The sequence below is a fragment of the Plectrocnemia conspersa genome, unplaced genomic scaffold, assembly GCF_051122295.1.
Source record: "Plectrocnemia conspersa isolate PC_06_02 unplaced genomic scaffold, ASM5112229v1 ptg000005l, whole genome shotgun sequence".
NCBI classification, from domain to species: domain Eukaryota; kingdom Metazoa; phylum Arthropoda; class Insecta; order Trichoptera; family Polycentropodidae; genus Plectrocnemia; species Plectrocnemia conspersa.
The window spans coordinates 12161478-12180732 of NW_028277169.1; positions in this window are offsets into that span (position 1 = coordinate 12161478).

Genomic DNA, 19255 nt, shown 5'->3' on the forward strand with positions numbered 1-19255 from the left:
CAAACTTGTTTTTATGAACATTAACTTTGCGTATTCCTAAGATTGTCCTCAAAATCCAAGTATAACTCAAAAGTGACAATACGTTCTTGCTCTTCATTTTGAGGTAGAATAAAACGGCAATATTTGTGTATTAAGGTAAATGATAATAATTATTTTAATATGTATTCGAGGTGACATTTTCATTATTTAATGAATGAATATTTAAAAAATTCATTGTAATAGACACTTTGTTATATATTTTAAGCAGTGGTGGCTCGTAACGAAAAATAACAATAAGAATTTGCTAAAATTATCGTCATAATTAACAACAGTACGATCGCCATTTTGCAAGATGTATTACAAACACCTACTTTAATTTTACGTCATAAAAAAGGAACAACCACTATAATAAATTTTAACAATTATCTAATCATGAAATCTTTATATTTCAACTATATAGTTTGCTGTTTCAAAATATATAATACATATATTTTGAAAACGACATTAATGCAAGGAAATGAAATAAAAAATGACATTGTTAGGCTAATTAAAACATGTAAAAACTACACAAATCTGCGGAATCGATAATAATTGATGTAAAGAATAAGCTACATGGCATTTTAAAACACTTCACAATAAATAAAAATAAACAATATGCACATTAGTACATATGTTTTAAGCTAAGGGATGCAATTTGACTATATAATTTGTTGTAAGCATTTTTTCATTATTACTTGAAGTAAGAAATTTGGAAACCATGTTGATGATAAAATGGAATTTCAAAATGAATGATTACCGATTCCAATTTTAAAAGATCAATGTTTAGGTAAAACTAAGCTATAAATAAAAATATTTTCGGTATTACGGGTATTTAATGTTGTAATACCTGTATTACCGTAAAGCAATTTCTGCCTCAATACCGGTATTACCGGTGTCGCTACTACCGATTTTGCTATCCATAATGGCATGCTCACTGAGCAGCTGGGTAGCTCGTGTAAGGAAAGTGTTCTCGCGCACTGACTAACAAATAAGAATAGGGGATGCAATCATGACTCTCTAGATCTTGCATGCTGACTGGCATCTTGTAAATGAGCTTTTAAGGCTGATTTACACGATGCCAGTCGACATGCCAGTTGAAGTTACTAGTCAATGGATGTCAACGACCAGCACCGTCTAAACGCAAAACGCGTCACCAATGCGCCACTGCAACATTAGCAGCTGGAAGCTCCAGCAGAACAAATATTTTTGTGTAAGCAGTAAGACACCAGTGAACTGGAATGTCAGTCAACTTACCAGCTGGTATGACAGCAACTGGCAGCGTTTAAATCAGCCAGAAGGCATATTAGAGCCCGAAGTTAAAAATCTTAGAGCTTCAACGGATTGTAGACAATACTCTTTAATAACTTTAAAAAGTTGTAAACTTAATACACTTTACGTCAAGAATATAACAGAAAAATACCCAGCTTTCCTAAAAAGAGGTATATAAATTTATAAATGACCCATTTTGCATCTTGTAGAGATATAAGAAATTTATCTTGGACCACTTTTAACATAAAGGTATTCTTCACTTTCCTGGAATTACAGTGATTATATCCATATTTATGAATTTTATAAGCAAACGTAAATCACCGATAAAATATTAAAGTTAACCGCGCTCCGTAAAATGTAACTGAGAATATATAGGAAATTATAGATATACGAAATTTACTTTAAGCCCCGTGTGTGTATTTAATTAATAATTTTCCAAGCTTTTTAAAAACAAGGTGTTCTTCACTTTGCTGGGATTTCAGACATTATATCTATATTCGTGGATGCTATAAACTAAAGTTAATAACCGATAAAATATAAAAGTTACTCGCGTTCCGCATAACGTATCCGAGAATATTTAATGCCTCATCGAAAACTTTGGAGATGTGCGTCCTAATCTTCATCCCTGCTCAAATGTGACTCCCAAGTCCCCAATAAAAGCGTGTTATCTTAGGTTGAAAGACTACACTTTAGAATATAAAAGAATTCGCCCATAAAAAAATAAAAAGTAAATGTGACAATTTAACGCTTGGCAATGCTAAAAGGAATCCGATTGTCAGTCAGCCAGCTCAACAGCCACTCAAGGTATTTTTTAAGACAAAAAATCTACACTTGTGCGTATACTATGACACACTTTCAAGTCATTTGCATAAATTACATATTTTAAGTCTGAATGGCCGCATATGTCAATATTAAAAAGTATTAAGAGCAAAAGGACCCAAATTTAATCTTTGCGGTACTCCAGAACGACAAGTACCACAGCTTATATAATGACTGAATATACTTAATTTTTAAAGAAGTTTTGACAAGCTTTGTCGAATGTTTTTTTTAAGTCGGTGTAGACTAAGTCAATTTACGTATTTAGGTAGTTTTACCCTTTTCGGAAAGCATATGAGGTTAGTGACTGTAGAACGAAAAATAACAACGAAAACCGCGTTGCTGGTCTTCAAAAGCTGGTCTAAGAAAGATGTTTAAAAACTTTTTTATAATTTTGGTTTTTAAATTAAATCAACGATAATATTGCACAGTTAGTATAATACTTATATAATATATGTCATAAAAGGTCAGACAATACAACAAATATTATATATAGGATTTTTTATTATGTTTACCTAATACCGACGATATAGCGAGCTTGTTGATTATTATTTTAGTTTTACTGATCTCAGTCTGTAAAATTTCGCAGAATACTGAAATTGTACATAATTTTGTAGTTTGATTTAAAAACCAAATCATTAATACCATGTTTACCTGTAATAAAAATATTATTTGATTACAGTTTGCAAAATATAATAATTGTAAATAAATGTAATCTTACATTAGGATTTTGTTCGTTTAAATAAAGCATAAGATAAACTGTTGTTAGAAATGTGAAGAAAAACTTCAGAGCCATTGTTAAAAGCTATAATGAAAAATAGTTTGTAAACTCAAAATAATATATTTCTTATTAAAATTACATTACCAGAGATCCGTAGATTTTATTTTGTATCTTTATAACCTCTATTAAATAGTTAAAAACATCTATGAGATCACTTATGCAAGACTTAAAATCTTCAGTAGCATTAAAAATTATTTTCTTTGAATCTTTTCTCCAAATATGGTTTATAACTCCCATATATGTATTTATTTGATTATTTTCCAAAAGTAACATAATTTGATTGATTCTTTCGAATCTCCTGGCAATCATGTTTATTTCAAATGCGTAAAATATCATTTCTAAATCGACAATGACAACTATTACGTGAAATGCTATGTAAGACGGATCAACGGACCACGTTGGTATGTGAAACATTTTGTATAATATAAAAACCACTTGAATGACAATTAATTTATAGTTTTTTTCATGAAATAAAGCATATTTATCAAGTAAAGTATCTACTTTAGTCATACATATCAAAAATCGTATTGATTTACTTGGATTTATGAATATGTTTTTAAGAGCAAGAGTGTTATACATTAATAAAAAACAGACGTGGTTTATTATCAATGTGTTATTAAAAAATATGTTTGAGCCTGTGTAAAATGTTTTCGGGTTCTTCCCAAAATAACCTTTGTACGTATAAGTCGCAGCACATACGATTATGGATATACTCCAAATCAAAGCATACAACTTGTACCAATTTCCCGGCACCACAAACTTGTTTTTATAAACATTTACTTTGCGTATTCCTAAGATTGTGCTCAAAATCCGAGTATAACTTAAAAGGGACAATACGTTCTTGCTCTTCATTTTGAGGTAGAATAAAACGTCAATATTTGTGTATTAAGGTAAACGAAAATAATTATTCTAATATGTATTTGAGGTGACATTTTCATTATTTGATGAATAAATATTTAAAAATTCATTGTAATGGACACTTCGTTATACATTTTAAGCAGTGGTGGCTCGTAACAAAAAATAACAACAAGGATTTGCTAAAATTAACGTCATAATTAACAACAGTACGTCCGCAATTTTGCAAGATGCATTACAAACAACTACTTTAATTTCACGTCATAAAAAAGGAACAACCAGTATTAGAAATTTTAAAAATTATATAATCATGAAATCTCTCTATTTCACTATATTGTTTGCTGTTTCAAAATATATAATACATATATTTTAGAGACGACATTAATCCCATGAATTGAGATAAAATGACATTGTTAGGTTAATTAAAACATATAATAACTATACAAATCTGCATAATCGATAATAATTGATGTAAAGAATAAGCTACACAGTATTTTAAAACACTTTACCATAAATAAACATAAACAATATTCACATTGTTACATTTGTTTTAAGCTTGGCAATGCTAAAGGAAATCCGATTGTCAGTCAACCAGCTCAACAGCGACTTAATATATTTCTTAAGACAAGAAATTTACCCTTGAGCGTATACTATGACACACTTTCAATTGATTGGCATATAATACATATTTTAAGTCTTAATGGCAGCATATGTCATTAGTAAAAAGAATGAAGAGCAAATGACCCAAATTTAATCCTTGCGGTACTCCAGAGCGACAAGTACTACAGCTTAAATACTGACTGAATATACTTAATTTTTAAAGAAGTTTTGCCAAACTTTGTCAAAGGTTTTTTTAATAGTCGGTGCATACTTTGTCAATTTACGTATTGAGTGACTTTTACTCTCTTTGGAAAACATATAAGGCTAGTGACCGTGGAACGATAACAACGAAAACCGCGTTACTGGTCTTTAAAAGCTGGTCTAAAAAATATGTTTAAGATCTTTTTTATAATTTTGGTTTTTAAATTAAATCAACGACAATATTGCACAGTTAGTATAACACATATATATTATATGTCATAAAAGATCAGACAATACAAAAAATATTATATATAGGATTTTTTATTATGTTTACCTAATACCGACGATATAGCGAGCTTGTTGATTATTATTTTAGTTTTACTGATCTCAGTCTGTAAAATATCGCAGAATACTGAAATTGTACATAATTTTGTAGTTTGATGTAAAAACCAAATCATTAATACTGTGTTTATCTGTAATAAAAATATAATTCAATTTTAAGTTGAAAAATACAATAATTGTAATAAAAATATTATTTAATTACAGTTTGCAAAATATAATAATTGTAAATAAATGTAATCTTACATTAGGATTTTGTTCGTTTAAATAAAGCATAAGATAAACTGTTGTTAGAAATGTGAAGAAAAACTTTAGAGCCATTGTTAAAAGCTATAATGAAAAATAATTTGTAAACTTAAAATTATATATTGATTATTAAAATTACATTACCAGAGATCCGTAGATTTTATTTTGTATCTTTATAAGCTCTATTAAATAGTTAAAAACATCTATGAGATCACTTATGCAAGAGTTAAAATCTTCAGTAGCATAAAAAAATATTTTCTTCGAATCTTTTCTCCAAATATGGTTTATATTTCCCATATATGTATTTATTTGATTATTTTTTAAAAGTAACATAATTTGATTGATTCTTTCAAATCTCCTGGCAATCATGTTTATTTCAAATGCGTAAAATATCATTTCTAAATCGACAATGACAACTATTACGTGAAATGCTATGTAAGACGGATCAACGGACCACGTTGCAACGTCAATGGGTATGTGAATCATTTTGTATAATATAAAAACCACTTGAATGACAATCAATATATAGTTTTTATCATGAAATATAGCATATTTATCAAGTAAAGTATCTACTTTAGTCATACATATCAAAAATCGTATTGATTTACTTGGATTTATGAATATGTTCTTAAGAGCAAGAGTCTTATATACTAATAAAAAAGAGATGTGGTTTATTATCAATGTGTTATTAAAAAATATGTTTGAGCCCATGTAAAATGTTTTCAGGTTCTTCCCAAAATAAACTTTGTACGTATAAGTCGCAGCACATACGATTATGGATATACTCCAAATCAAAGCATACAACTTGTACCAATTTCCCGGTACCACAAACTTGTTTTTATAAACATTTACTTTGCGTATTCCTAAAATTGTGCTCAAAATCCGAGTATAACTTAAAAGGGACAATACGTTCTGGCTCTTCATTTTGCGGTAGAATAAAACGTCACTATTTGTGTGTTAAGGTAAACGATAATAATTATTCTAATATGTATTTGAAGTGACATTTTCATTATTTGATAAATTAATATTTAAAAATTCATTGTGATGGGAATTCGTTATAGATTTTAAGCAGTGGTGGCTCGTAACGAAAATTAACAATAAGAATTTGCTAAAATTAACATCATAATTAACAATAGTACGCCCGCCAATTAACATTTTGTAAGATGCATTAAAAACAGCTACTTAAAATTACGTCATAAGAAAGAGACAAACAGTACAAGAAATTTTAATAACTATAGAATCTTAAAATTTCTTTATTTCACCATATTTTTCTGTTGTTCTGTGTGTATTTATTTAATAATTTTCCAAACTTTTTAACAACAAGGTGTTCTACACTTTGCTAGGAATCCAGATATTGTATCGATATTCGTGGATGTTATAAACTAACGTAAATAACCGACAAAATATTAAAGTTATCCGCGCTCCGCATAACGTAACCGAGAATTTTTGATGCCTTATCGCAAGATTTAGAGATGCGCGTACTAAATCTTCATCCCTGCTTAAACATCACTCACAAGTCTTCAATAAAAGCGTGTTATCTTAGGTTAAAAGACTACCATTTAAATTGTAAAATAATTCGCTAATGAAAAAAGATGAAGTAATTGTTACAATTCAACACTTTGCAATGCTAAAATGTATCCGATTTTCGGTCAACCAGCTCAACGGCGACTTAAGTTATTTCTTAAGACAGCAAATCTATACTTGTGCGAATACTATGACACACTTTCAAGTCATTGGCATATAATACGTTTTATTTGAATACGTTTAATTTAAGTCTTAATGGCCGCATATGTCATTAGTAAAATGTATGAAGAGCAGAGGACCCAAATTTAATCCCTGCGGTAATACAAAACGACAAGTACCACAGTTTATATATTGACTGAATATACTCAATTTTTAAAGAAGTTCGTGACAAACTTTGTCGAATGTTTTTTTTTTAAGTCGGTGTAGACTAAGTCGATTTACGTATTGAGAGACTTTAACCATTTTCGGTAAGAATAAGAAGCTAGTGACCGTGGAACGATAAGAACAAAGACTGCGTTGCTTGTCCACTAAAGCCTGTCGACAGTAATAATGTCTTCAAGAAGTTTAATTTTTTTTTATTACTTTGGTTTTTAAATTTAATCGACGACAATATTGTACAGTTAGTATAATACTCATATATTATACAATATTTTATAAAAGGTTAGACAATCCAAGAAATATTATATATAAGATTTTTTATTATGTTTACCTAATACCGACGATATAGCAAGTTTGTTGATTAATATTTTAGTTTTACTGATCTCAGTCTGCAAAATATCGCAGAATACTGAAATTGTACATAATTTAGTAGCTTGATGTAAAAACCAAATCATTAATACCGCGTTTACCTGTAATAAAAATGTTATTTAACTACAGTTTGAAAAATATAATAATTGTAAATGAATGTAATCTTACATTAGGATTTCGTTCGTTGAAATAAAGCATAGCGTAAACTGTCGTTAGAAATGTGAAGAAAAAATTCAAAGCCACTGTAAAAAGCTGTAATGAAAAGTAGTTTGTATACTCAAAACAATATATTGATTATTTTAATTACATTACCAGAGATCCGTAAATATTATTTTGTATCTTTATGAGTTCTATTAAATAGTTAAAAACATCTATGATATCTCTTATGCAAGAGTTATAATCTTCTGTAGCATTGAAAAGTATTTTCTTCGAATTTATTTTCCAAATATGGTTTAAAATTCCCATATGAGTATTTATTTGATAATTTTCCAAATGTAACATTAGTTGATTGATTCTTTCGAATCTCCTGGCTATTAGGTTTATTTCAAATGCGTAAAATATCGTTTCTAAATCAACAACAATAATTATTACGTGAATTGCTATGTAAGGTGGATTAAGGGACCACGTTGCAACGTCAATGGGTATGTGAATCATTTTGTATAGAATCATAACCACTTGAATGACAATCAATATATAGTTTTTATCATTAAACAAAGCATATTTATTTAGTATAGTATCTACTTTAGTCATACATATAAAAAATCGTAATGATTTCTTTGGATTAATAAATATGTTCTTAAGAACAAGAGTTTTATATACTAATAAAAAAGAGATGTTTTTTATTAACAACGTGTTGTTGAAAAATATGTTTGAGCTTGTGTAAAATGCTTTCGGTTGCTTCTCTAAATTAACTTGGTACGTATTAGTCGTAGCACATACGATTATAAATATATACCAGGTCAAAGCATATAACTTGTACCAATTTCCCGGTACAACAAACTTGTTTTTATAAACATTTACTTTGCGTATTCCTAAGATTGTGCTCAAAATCCGAGTATAACTCAAAAGGGACAATACGTTCTTGCTCTTCATTTTGAGGTAAAATAAAACGTCAATATTTGTGTATTAAGGTAAATGATAATAATTATTTTAATATGTATTCGAGGTGACATTTTCATTATTTAATGAATGAATATTTAAAAAAATTCATTGTAATAGACACTTCGTTATATATTTTAAGCAGTGGTGGCTCGTAAAAAAAAATAACAATAAGAATTTGCTAAAATTAACGTCATAATTAACAACAGTACGACCACCATTTAACAGTTATTTTGCAAGATGCATCACAAACACTTAATTTAATTTTACGTTATAAAAAAGGCACTACCAGTATAAAAAAATTTAACAATTATCTTATCATGAAAACTCTATATTTGACCATATTGTTTGCCGTTTCAAAATATATAATACATATATCTTAGAGACGATATTAAAACTATTCAATGATAAAAAATTACATTGTTAGGTTAATTAAAACATATTATAACTATACAAATCTGCGGAATCGATTATAATTAATGAAGAGTAAGCTACATGGCGTTTTAAAATACTTTACAATAAATAAACATAAACAATATGCACATTAGTACATATATTTTAAGCTAAGGGATGCAATTTGACTATATAATTTGTTGGAAGCATTCTCTCATTAATACTTGAAATAAAAAAATTGGAAACCAAGTTGATGATAAAATATAATTTAAAACGAATTATTCCGAATTTCAATTTAAAAAATCAATGTTAAATTTAAACTAAGTTATAAATAAAAGTATTTTCGGTACTACGGGTATTTCATTTTGTAATACCGTTATTACCGAAAGGCATTTCTGCCCCAATACCGGTATTACCAATATTGCAATCCATAATGGTAAGCTTGCTGAGCAGCTGGGTATCTCGTGTAAGAGGAGTGTTCTCGCGCACTGACTAACAAATAAGAATAAGGGATGCAATCGTGACTCTATAGGTCTTGCATGCTGACTGGCATCTTGTAAATGAGCTTTTAAGGCTGATTTACACGATGCCAATCGACATGCCAGTTGAAGTTACTAGTCAATGGATGTCAGCGACTAGCACCGTCTAAACGCAAAACGCGTCACCAGAGAAGCTAATGTGCCACTGGCACGCCAGCAGCTGGCAGCTCCAGCAGAACAAATATATTTGTGTAAACAGAAAGACACCAGTGAACTGGAATGCCAGTCAACTTACTAGCTGGCATGACATTAACTGGCAGCGTATAAATCAGCCAGAAGGCACATTACAACTCGAAGTTAAAAATCTTCGAGCTTCAACGGATTGTAGACAATACTCTTTAATAACTTTAAAAAGTTGTTAACTTAATACACGTTACGTCAAGAATATAACAGATTAAAATCCAGCTTTCCTAAAAAGAGGCATACAAATATATAAACGACCCATTTTGCATATTGAAGAAATATAAGAAATTTATCTTGGACCACTTTTAACAAAAAGGTCTTCTTTACTTTCCTGGAATTCCAGACATTATATCTATATTTATGAATGCTATAAACAAACGTAAATCAACGATAAAATATTAAAGTTACTCGCGCTTCGTAAAACGTAACTGAGAATATACAGGAAATTATAGATATAAGAAATTTACTTTAAACCCCATGTGTGTATTTAATTAATAATGGTCCAAACTTTTTAACAACATATTGTTTTTTACTTTGCTGGGATTTCAGAAATTATATCCATATTTGTGGATGCTATAAACTAACGTAAATCACCGACAAAATAAAGTTACATGCGCTCATCATAACGTATCCGAGAATATTTTATGCCTCATCGCAAACTTTGGACATGTACGTACAAATCATCGTCCCTGCTTAAATGTATCTCCCAAGTCCATAATAAAAGCGTGTTATATTAGGATAAAACACTACCATTTAGAATATAAAAAAATTTGCCCATGAAAAAAGATGAAGTAAATGTGACAATTTTATACACTTGGCAATGCTAAAAGATATCCGATTGTCAGTCAACCAGCTCAACAGCGACTTAAGGTGTTTCTTAAGACAAAAAATCTACACTTGTGCGTATACTATGACACATTTTCAAGCCATTGGCATATAATACATATTTTAACCCTGCGGTAATCCAGAACGACAAGTACCACAGCTTGTACACTGACTGAATATACTTATTTCTTAAAGAAGTTTGTGACGAACATTGTCGAATGAATTTTTTAATGTCGGTGTAGACGAATTCGAATTACGTATTGAGGGACTTTTACCCTCTTCGGAAAGCTTAAGAGGTTAGTGACCGTGGAACGATAAAAACGAAAACCGTGTTGCTGGTCTACAAAAGCTGGTCTACACAAGATGTTTAAAAATTTTTTTTTAAATTTTGGTTTTTACAATAAATCCACGACAATATTCGACAGTTAGTGTAATACTTATATATTATACATCATAAAAGGTCAGACAATCCATAAAAAAATTATATAAGATTTTTTATTATGTTTACCTAATACCGACGATATAGCGAGCTTGTTGATTATTATTTTAGTTTTACTGATCTCAGTCTGTAAAATATCGCAAAATACTGAAATTGTACATAATTTTGTAGTTTGATGTAAAAACCAAATCATTAATACCGTGTTTACCTGTAATAAAAATATAATTTAATTTCAAGTTCAAATATACAATAATTGTAAATAAATATAATCTTACATTAGGATTTGGTTCGTCTAAATAAAGCATAGCGTAAACTGACGTAAGAAATGTGAAGAAAAAATTCACAGCCACTGTAAAAAGCTGTAATGAAAAATAGTTTGTATACTCAAAACAATATATTAATTATTAAAATTACATTACCAGAGATCCGTAGATATTATTTTGTATCTTTATGAGTTCTATTAAATAGTTAAAAACATCTATGATATCTTTTATGCAAGTGTTATCTTCTGTAGCATTAAAAAGTATTTTCTTTGAATTTATTTTCCAAATATGATTCAAAATTCCCATATGAGTATTTATTTGATAATTTTTCAAATGTAACATTAGTTGATTGATTCTTTCGAATCTCCTGGCCATTAGGTTTATTTCAAATGCGTAAAATATCGTTTCTAAATCGACAACAATAACTATTACGTGAATTGCTAGGTAAGGTGGATCAACGGACCACGTTGCAACGTCAATGGGTATGTGAATCATTTTGTATAAAATCATAACCACTTGAATGACAATCAATATATAGTTTTTATCATTAAACAAAGCATATTTATCTAGTATAGTATCTACTTTAGTCATACATATAAAAAATCGTAATGATTTCCTTGGATTCATAAATATATTCTTAAGAACAAGAGTCTTATATACTAATAAAAAAGAGAAGTGGTTTATTATCAATGTGATTTTGAAAAATATGTTTGGTTTTGTGTAAAATGCTTTCGGTTGCTCCCCAAAATATATTTAATACGTATTAGTGACAACACATCCGATTATAAACATATACAAAATCAAAGCATATAACTTGTACCAATTTCCCGGTACCACAAACTTGTTTTTATAAACATTTACTTTGCGTATTCCTAAGATTGTGGTCAAAATTCGAGTATAACTTAAAAGGGACAATACGTTCTTGTTATTCATTTTGAGGTTGAATAAAAGCATGTATTTGTGTATAAAGGAAAATGAAAATAATTATTTTAATGTGTATTCAAGGTGACAATATTGAAAAATTCATTATAATGGGCACTTCATTGTACATTTTAATCAGTGGTGGCTCGTAACAAAAAATAACATACAATTACACTGGTAATTGACGATAGGAATTTGTTAAAAGTAATGTCATATATAACAATACAATTCCTATTTACAGTTATTTAATTAAATTATTATTAAAATGTTATTTATTAATAAATGTTAAAAAAATTAATATTTATTTCATCAATTTATCAATTCATATTCACCAACAATTAAATTTTGGTATAAAGTAAAAACATACATATTTGTATTCTATAAGACGTAAAAAGTTTTTGTTTGGTTTGTAACGAATAGGTAGAACCTGTGAACTAATTACAAGACTTTAAAAATGTCGACAAATAAAACATTAAGGAGTGGTGAGTATACGATTTGTGTGATCCGTGAGTGATGTAGATGTCGTTTCCATCAATTAACCAGAAGAGATAGAGAAAGAGGATGAAAGTGAAGTTGTATTATAAAATTCCTATTGAAAAGAATTTTATAATACATCTTAAAAAAAAAAGTTGCAATTTGTAACAAATTATCGCGAAAACACACATTTTCTTTTACAACCAAAAAAATTAAAGTTAGCTATTTAACTTCTTAGTAATAGTGTAGCAGACGCGTTAGAATTTTGTAAAAAAAATGGCTTAGAAAGCTGTAATGATTTTATGGGACTGTAACCTTCATCCGTGCAATAAATCATTTATTCGATATTTAAAATTAAGAAACCTCTATGTAAAGCAAACAATTCAGAGCTTTTCAGCTTTTTTGAATATGGTAAAAAATACAAAATCTCTTTACTATAATGGCGAAAGAGTAGTTTCTAGTAGAATGAAAACAGGATTTTTAGGATTTACAATTTTTTTATATAAACTTTTTACTACATAGTCGGCTATGTATAGGTACCACAATTTCGCGAGAACTCACATAAGATCAGATAGGCATAGAATTACTAAAGTCAATGATACTGATGAAAATTTTGACGATTTAAATTTATTACCAAATTTTTTAACGGCGAGTTCTTGCAAAATTGTGGCATACATAGCCGGCTATCTAGTTAAAAGTTTATCTAAAAAAATTGTTTGTGAAATTTGGGTAGATTCTCTTTTAGATTTCAATAATAATAGTTTTATAAATCATTAAAATCGGGGAGGATATACTAAAGATTATATTGTAAGCAAAATTTTTAAATCATTTATATGTATAGGGGATAGTAATAAATCATTAGAAATTTATATTTTAGAACAAGCCCCTACAAGTGATCATTATTTGCATTTAATTAGAGCTGTTGCTGATATATACGTTAATATTAAAATTAATTATTTAACTAAAATTATCAATAGAGAAGAAAGAAAGCGATATTTACAAAGTGAGTTAATTAATTTTAAAGGACATTTGTTATTCAAATTTGATTAGACTTCCATATTTGCCTGTCATATTAAAAACACACGTTGATTAGGTCTACTGGAGACACCATGTAAAAAAAAACGCGCCATTTATTCTACCTCAACGGTGCGGTGGTGCGGAAATGGATAACAAAATGTCTGTAATGATATAATAATAATTTGTAATAATAAGTAATTAATAAAGAAAAATATAAATTAAGAAATACAAATGTGACAGCCCTTTTCGTTTGTCAAATGTCGCAATGTAATTTTGTCCGTTCGAATATGCTTAAAACCATAAGTAATTGATAAATAGCTAGATGTTAATCAAATTGTAATTATTTAATTATTAAATACTGGTATTTTTTTGCACTTCTCGCTTATTATCTTGCGACTTGCGCTCATAACATCGCGATTTGCGTTCATACGAGAAAAATAAAATAATGATTGCAATATAATTTAATCCAATTTAAAACACAAATAGCACATATTTTTTTGTAAGTGTGACTGTTAGTTTGCTATTTTAATTTATTGTATTTTTCTTGATGTACTTTTTTGACTGGCATATATCTCATTATCAAATTTTAGGAAATCTTATAAATATAAACCTGTTATGGAAGATAAAAAATAATATTGTTATGTTAATTAAAACATATGTGTATAATAACCATATAAATCTGCGAAATCTAAAATAATTTGTATTAAGAACTTGCGATATATGGTGTTTTAAAACATATTTGTTACGCACTTTAGAAAAATTAACAAAAATGCACACTAGCACATATGTTTTAAGCTAAGGTATACATTTTGACTGTTTTATTTGTTTCATGTGCACATGTAAATTAAAAAAAATGGTAAAAAATAGTATGTTCACCATTCCACATAAATTGTTACAGATCTTTGTATCTATCACCGAAAATATCCATCTCGAACACTGACGTTTTAGTCGCAAAAATAAGAATAAGGGACGCAATCGCTACTATCTATGTCTAGAGCACTTCACAGCTCACATCTAAAAATCTTTGCACTTCGACGAATTGTCGAAACTACTCTTTAATAGCTTAAAAAGTTCTTAATTTAATAGACCTTCCGTAAAAAATACAATAAACTGTAATCCAACTCTCCTAGCTAAAAGGCTAACATATATGAAAACGACCTGTATTGCATCTTATAGAGATGTAATAAATTTATTTTAAAACTTTTATAGCAACAAGTTGTTCTTCACTTTGCTAGAATTCCAGCCATTATATCCATATTCGTAGATGATATAAACTAACGAAAATCACCGACAAAATATTCAAGTTACATGCGCTCCGCATAATGTAACCGAGAATACTTGTGCGAATACTACATAAAAGTCATTGGCATATAAAACATATTTTAAATGTTAAAGGCCGCATATGTCATTAATAAAGATTATGAAGAGCAGAGGACCCAAATTCAATCCCTGCGGTACTCCAGAACCACGAGTACCAAAGCTTATAAACTGACTGAATACACTTAATTTTTAAAGAAGTTTGTGGCAAACTTTGTCAAAAAATTTTTTAAAGTCGGTGAAGACTAAGTCGATTTACGTATTAAAGGACTTTCACCATCTTCGTAAAGAATAAGAGGAACGATAAGAACAAAAACCGCGTTGCTGGTCTACTAAAGCCTGTCGACAGTTATACTATTTTCAATATGTTTTTTTTTTATAATTTATGTTTTTAAATTCAACCGACGGCAATATTGTACAGTTATTATAATAATCATACATTAGAATCTATAAAATGTTTACCTAATACCGGCGATATCACAAGTTTGTTGATTAATATTTTAGTTTTACTGATCTCAGTCTGCAAAATATCGCAGAATACTGAAACTGTACACATTTTTGTAGTTTGATGTAAAAACCAAATCATTAATACAATGTTTTTCTGTAAAAAAATAATTTTATTATTAGTTGCAAAATATTATAATTGTAAATAAATGTAATCTTACATTAGGATTTGGTTCGTTTAAATGAAGCATAGCGTAAACTGTCGTTAGATATGTGAAGAAATAATTCAGAGCCATTGCAAAAAGCTGTAATAAAAAACTGTTTGTATACTCAAAACAATATATTGATTATTAAAATTACATTTACCAGAGATCCGTAGATTTTATTTTGTATCTTTATAATTTCTATTAAATAATTAAAAACATCTATGAGATCTCTTATGCAAGAGTTAAAATCTTCTGTAGCACTAAAAAGTATTTTCTTTGAATTTATTTTCCAAATATGGTTTAATATTCCCATATATGTATTTATTCGATCATTTTCCAAGTGTAACATAATTTGATTGATTCTTTCGAATCTCCTGGCAATCATGTTTATTTCAAATGCGTAAAATATCATTTCTAAATCGACAATGATAGCTATTACGTGATATGCTATGTAAGATGGATCAACAGACCACGTTACAACGTCAATAGGTATGTGAAACATTTTGTATACAATCAAAACTACTTGAACGACAATCAATAAATAGTTTTTATCATAAAACAAAGCATATTTATCAAGTAAAGTATCTACTTTAGTTATACATATCAAAAATCGTATTGATTTACTTGGATTTATGAATATGTTTTTAAGAGCAAGAGTCTTATACATTAATAGAAAAGAGATGTGGTATAATAGCAACGTGCCCTTGAAAAATATTTGTATGTTTGTGTAAAATGCTTTCGGTTGCTCCACAAAATTAACTTGGTACATATTAGTCACAACACATAAAATTATGAATATATAACAAGTAAAAGCGTATAGCTTGTACCAATTTCCTGGTACCACAAACTTGTTTTTATAAACGTTTACTTTGCGTATTCCCAAAATTGTGCTCAAAATCCGGGTATAACTCAAAAGAGAAAATACATTCTTGTTCTTCATTTTAAGGTAGAATAAAACGTCAGTGTCTGTGTATTCAGGTAAATGATAATAATCATTTTAATATGTATGCTAAGTAACTTTTTCAATATTTGTTGAATGAGTATGTAAAAAATTCATTATAGTGGGCACTTTATTATACATCTAAAGCAGTGGTGGCTCGTAATCAAAAATAACACACAGAATTACATTTGCAATTGACAATGAAAAATTTGCTAAAATTAACGTCATATTTAACAAAAAACCCAAACGAAAAAAACGACAGCCAATTAAGTCATTTTATAAGATGCATTAAAAATACGTACTTTAATTTTGCGTCATAAAAAAAGAAATGATCAGTATAAGGAATTTAAACAATTACAAAATCTTGAAATCTTTTTTTTTCACCTTATCGTCTGCAGTTGCAAAATATGTTGTAAATATATTTTGGAAATTACATTAAGAACAAGATACAAGATTAATATAGTATTTAATCCAAGATTTCTTTGTCCAGTTTTTGAGAGTAAAAATGCAATAAAATATGTTTTGATTAATATTTTTACAAAATAATTAACACAGCGCAACTCTATTCTCATTTCTCGAGAAATTTTATGAAGCATTTTTTAATAAAAGATAGCGAGTGTGCGAATAACGAGCCCTCTACTTTTTGGGTTTTAAATATTATTTTGGCTTCGTTCTGATTTTTAAAAATATATTTTAAAATTTTATTGTTCAAATTAGACATTATTATTTAGGATTTTTAATGATAGTCAAAATGGTTCAATCTATAAAAAACTACTTAATATTTTCAATTCATTTGAAAATAGGTTTACAACTTGACTAAATATTTCTAGAAGAAAACATTTTATATTGTTTTACGTTACATTTAAAATTTAGATACTCAATGAATAATCTAAATATTGTATATCATTTATGAATATGCTTAAAACTTTTAGTAGTTGGTTGGTATTGAATAGTACTTATTTTGCAACTTTTTCCCTATTTGTTGAAAATGTTTTTTCAAGCGAAATTTTAAAAATTCTCTAAAAACTATAACTTTAAATTGCCAACGTTTGCCAAAATTTAAATACATATTTTTTTCTGTATAGAGAAGCTAATACAAATCTACATTATTTATATTATATTTAAAATCCCGTATAAACTAAACATATTTTTAAAAATAGTTTTTTAGAATTTGATGATTTTTATACATATTTGATAAGTGTTTTACAATTTTATTGTTCTTAAGCGCGCCCAAAACCAGGAATTTCCCTTTCAAATTCGCTTACATGTGACAGTTATTCTGTTATCTGGCAAGCGCTCGCTGCGCCTATTTCTGTGCAATTAATAAACAAGGAAATATGTTATAATCACTGCGTTTTTTTTACATGATTCAAAGTGATGTAGCAATTAGAATTATGGACAATATAATAAAAAATATAAATTATTAGTGTGCCAGTAATTGGTTATATGAATAATATATCACGGTTATTCTAACAAAATGACTATTGACTTTCTAGGATCAAATATTAAAAAACAAACAGCGGTGATTTGGCAATTAAAGGTATACATATCAAAGTTAATTAAACATATTACAATGCTAGTAATAATGAAAAATCTCGCATTAGTGTAAATAAAAAGTTAAATTTAACCTACTATAGAGTATCGTTTACAGTTAATTTTCAGAAGCAATGATAGATCAAATAACATTTACGTATGGCAAACAATTAATATATGACATATTGCGACAATTTTGAAGAAGATGAAGAGATGCCAATCTACGTGTTTAATCCTCTATAGTAACTTCCGTCAATTTTGTTCTTCGGTTGTCACTTAAATTTAATTTAATCCTCATACATACTAAGGATATATTACACGTTCACGTTTAAAACATACCTGTTTTTTTTGCAATTCATTAAATCTAACGTATATATGTGCATTAAATCGGAAGCAATGATAATGTTTATGTAATATTAAAGGAAAAACTCACTTTTCAGCCTCAGAACCCGGCGTCGGAAATTCAAAATTTGAATATTTCATTACGAAGATTGTTAAATGATTGTTTATCTAATTTAATCAATGTATTCTTCTTATCCTAAACACATTATGTATATATTTAATTTTCATAGTTATAACACACCTAGTAAATTTGCAATCTGATTATTTATAAAAGGAAAAACTCACTTTTCGACCTTGGAGCTCGTCACCGGGAATTCAAAACTTGAAGATTTCATTACGATGATTATTTTATGATTGTTTATCTAATTTAATTAATATATTCTTCTAATCCTCAATGCATTATATACATATTTAATTTTCATAGTTATAACATACCTAGTTAATTTGTAATCCGATTATTTATATTCAGTCAAATGACGAATTAATGAAAATTATTGTCGCGTAACAAAATTTTATTATCGAATAATAATTATTTAAAATTGTTGTCATGGTACTGACGGCCATCTTGTTTAATATTTGAATGCTTATTTTTCATTGGTCGAAACAATAGAACTAACTCAATTTTTATTATTATAATTAAATATATTTCCCTTGTTTACGTGTATATTACGTTCATACAAAGTGATACGATTTTCAGAGTAGAGAATTGAACGAAAAATGTCCGGAAGCGACGGCTTAGAACAATTATCTATAAGAAGATAGTGAATTCTTTAGTTATTCTTCAAAAGAAAAAATATGTAAAATGGGGTAAGAAATTATTCGCATATTATTTAATGGCTCGATGAATTCTAAGGACCCTCGCGACTCCATTAAATCATTAGAATCCATTGAAGAAATTAAAAATTTATCATTTGCGCAAAAATTA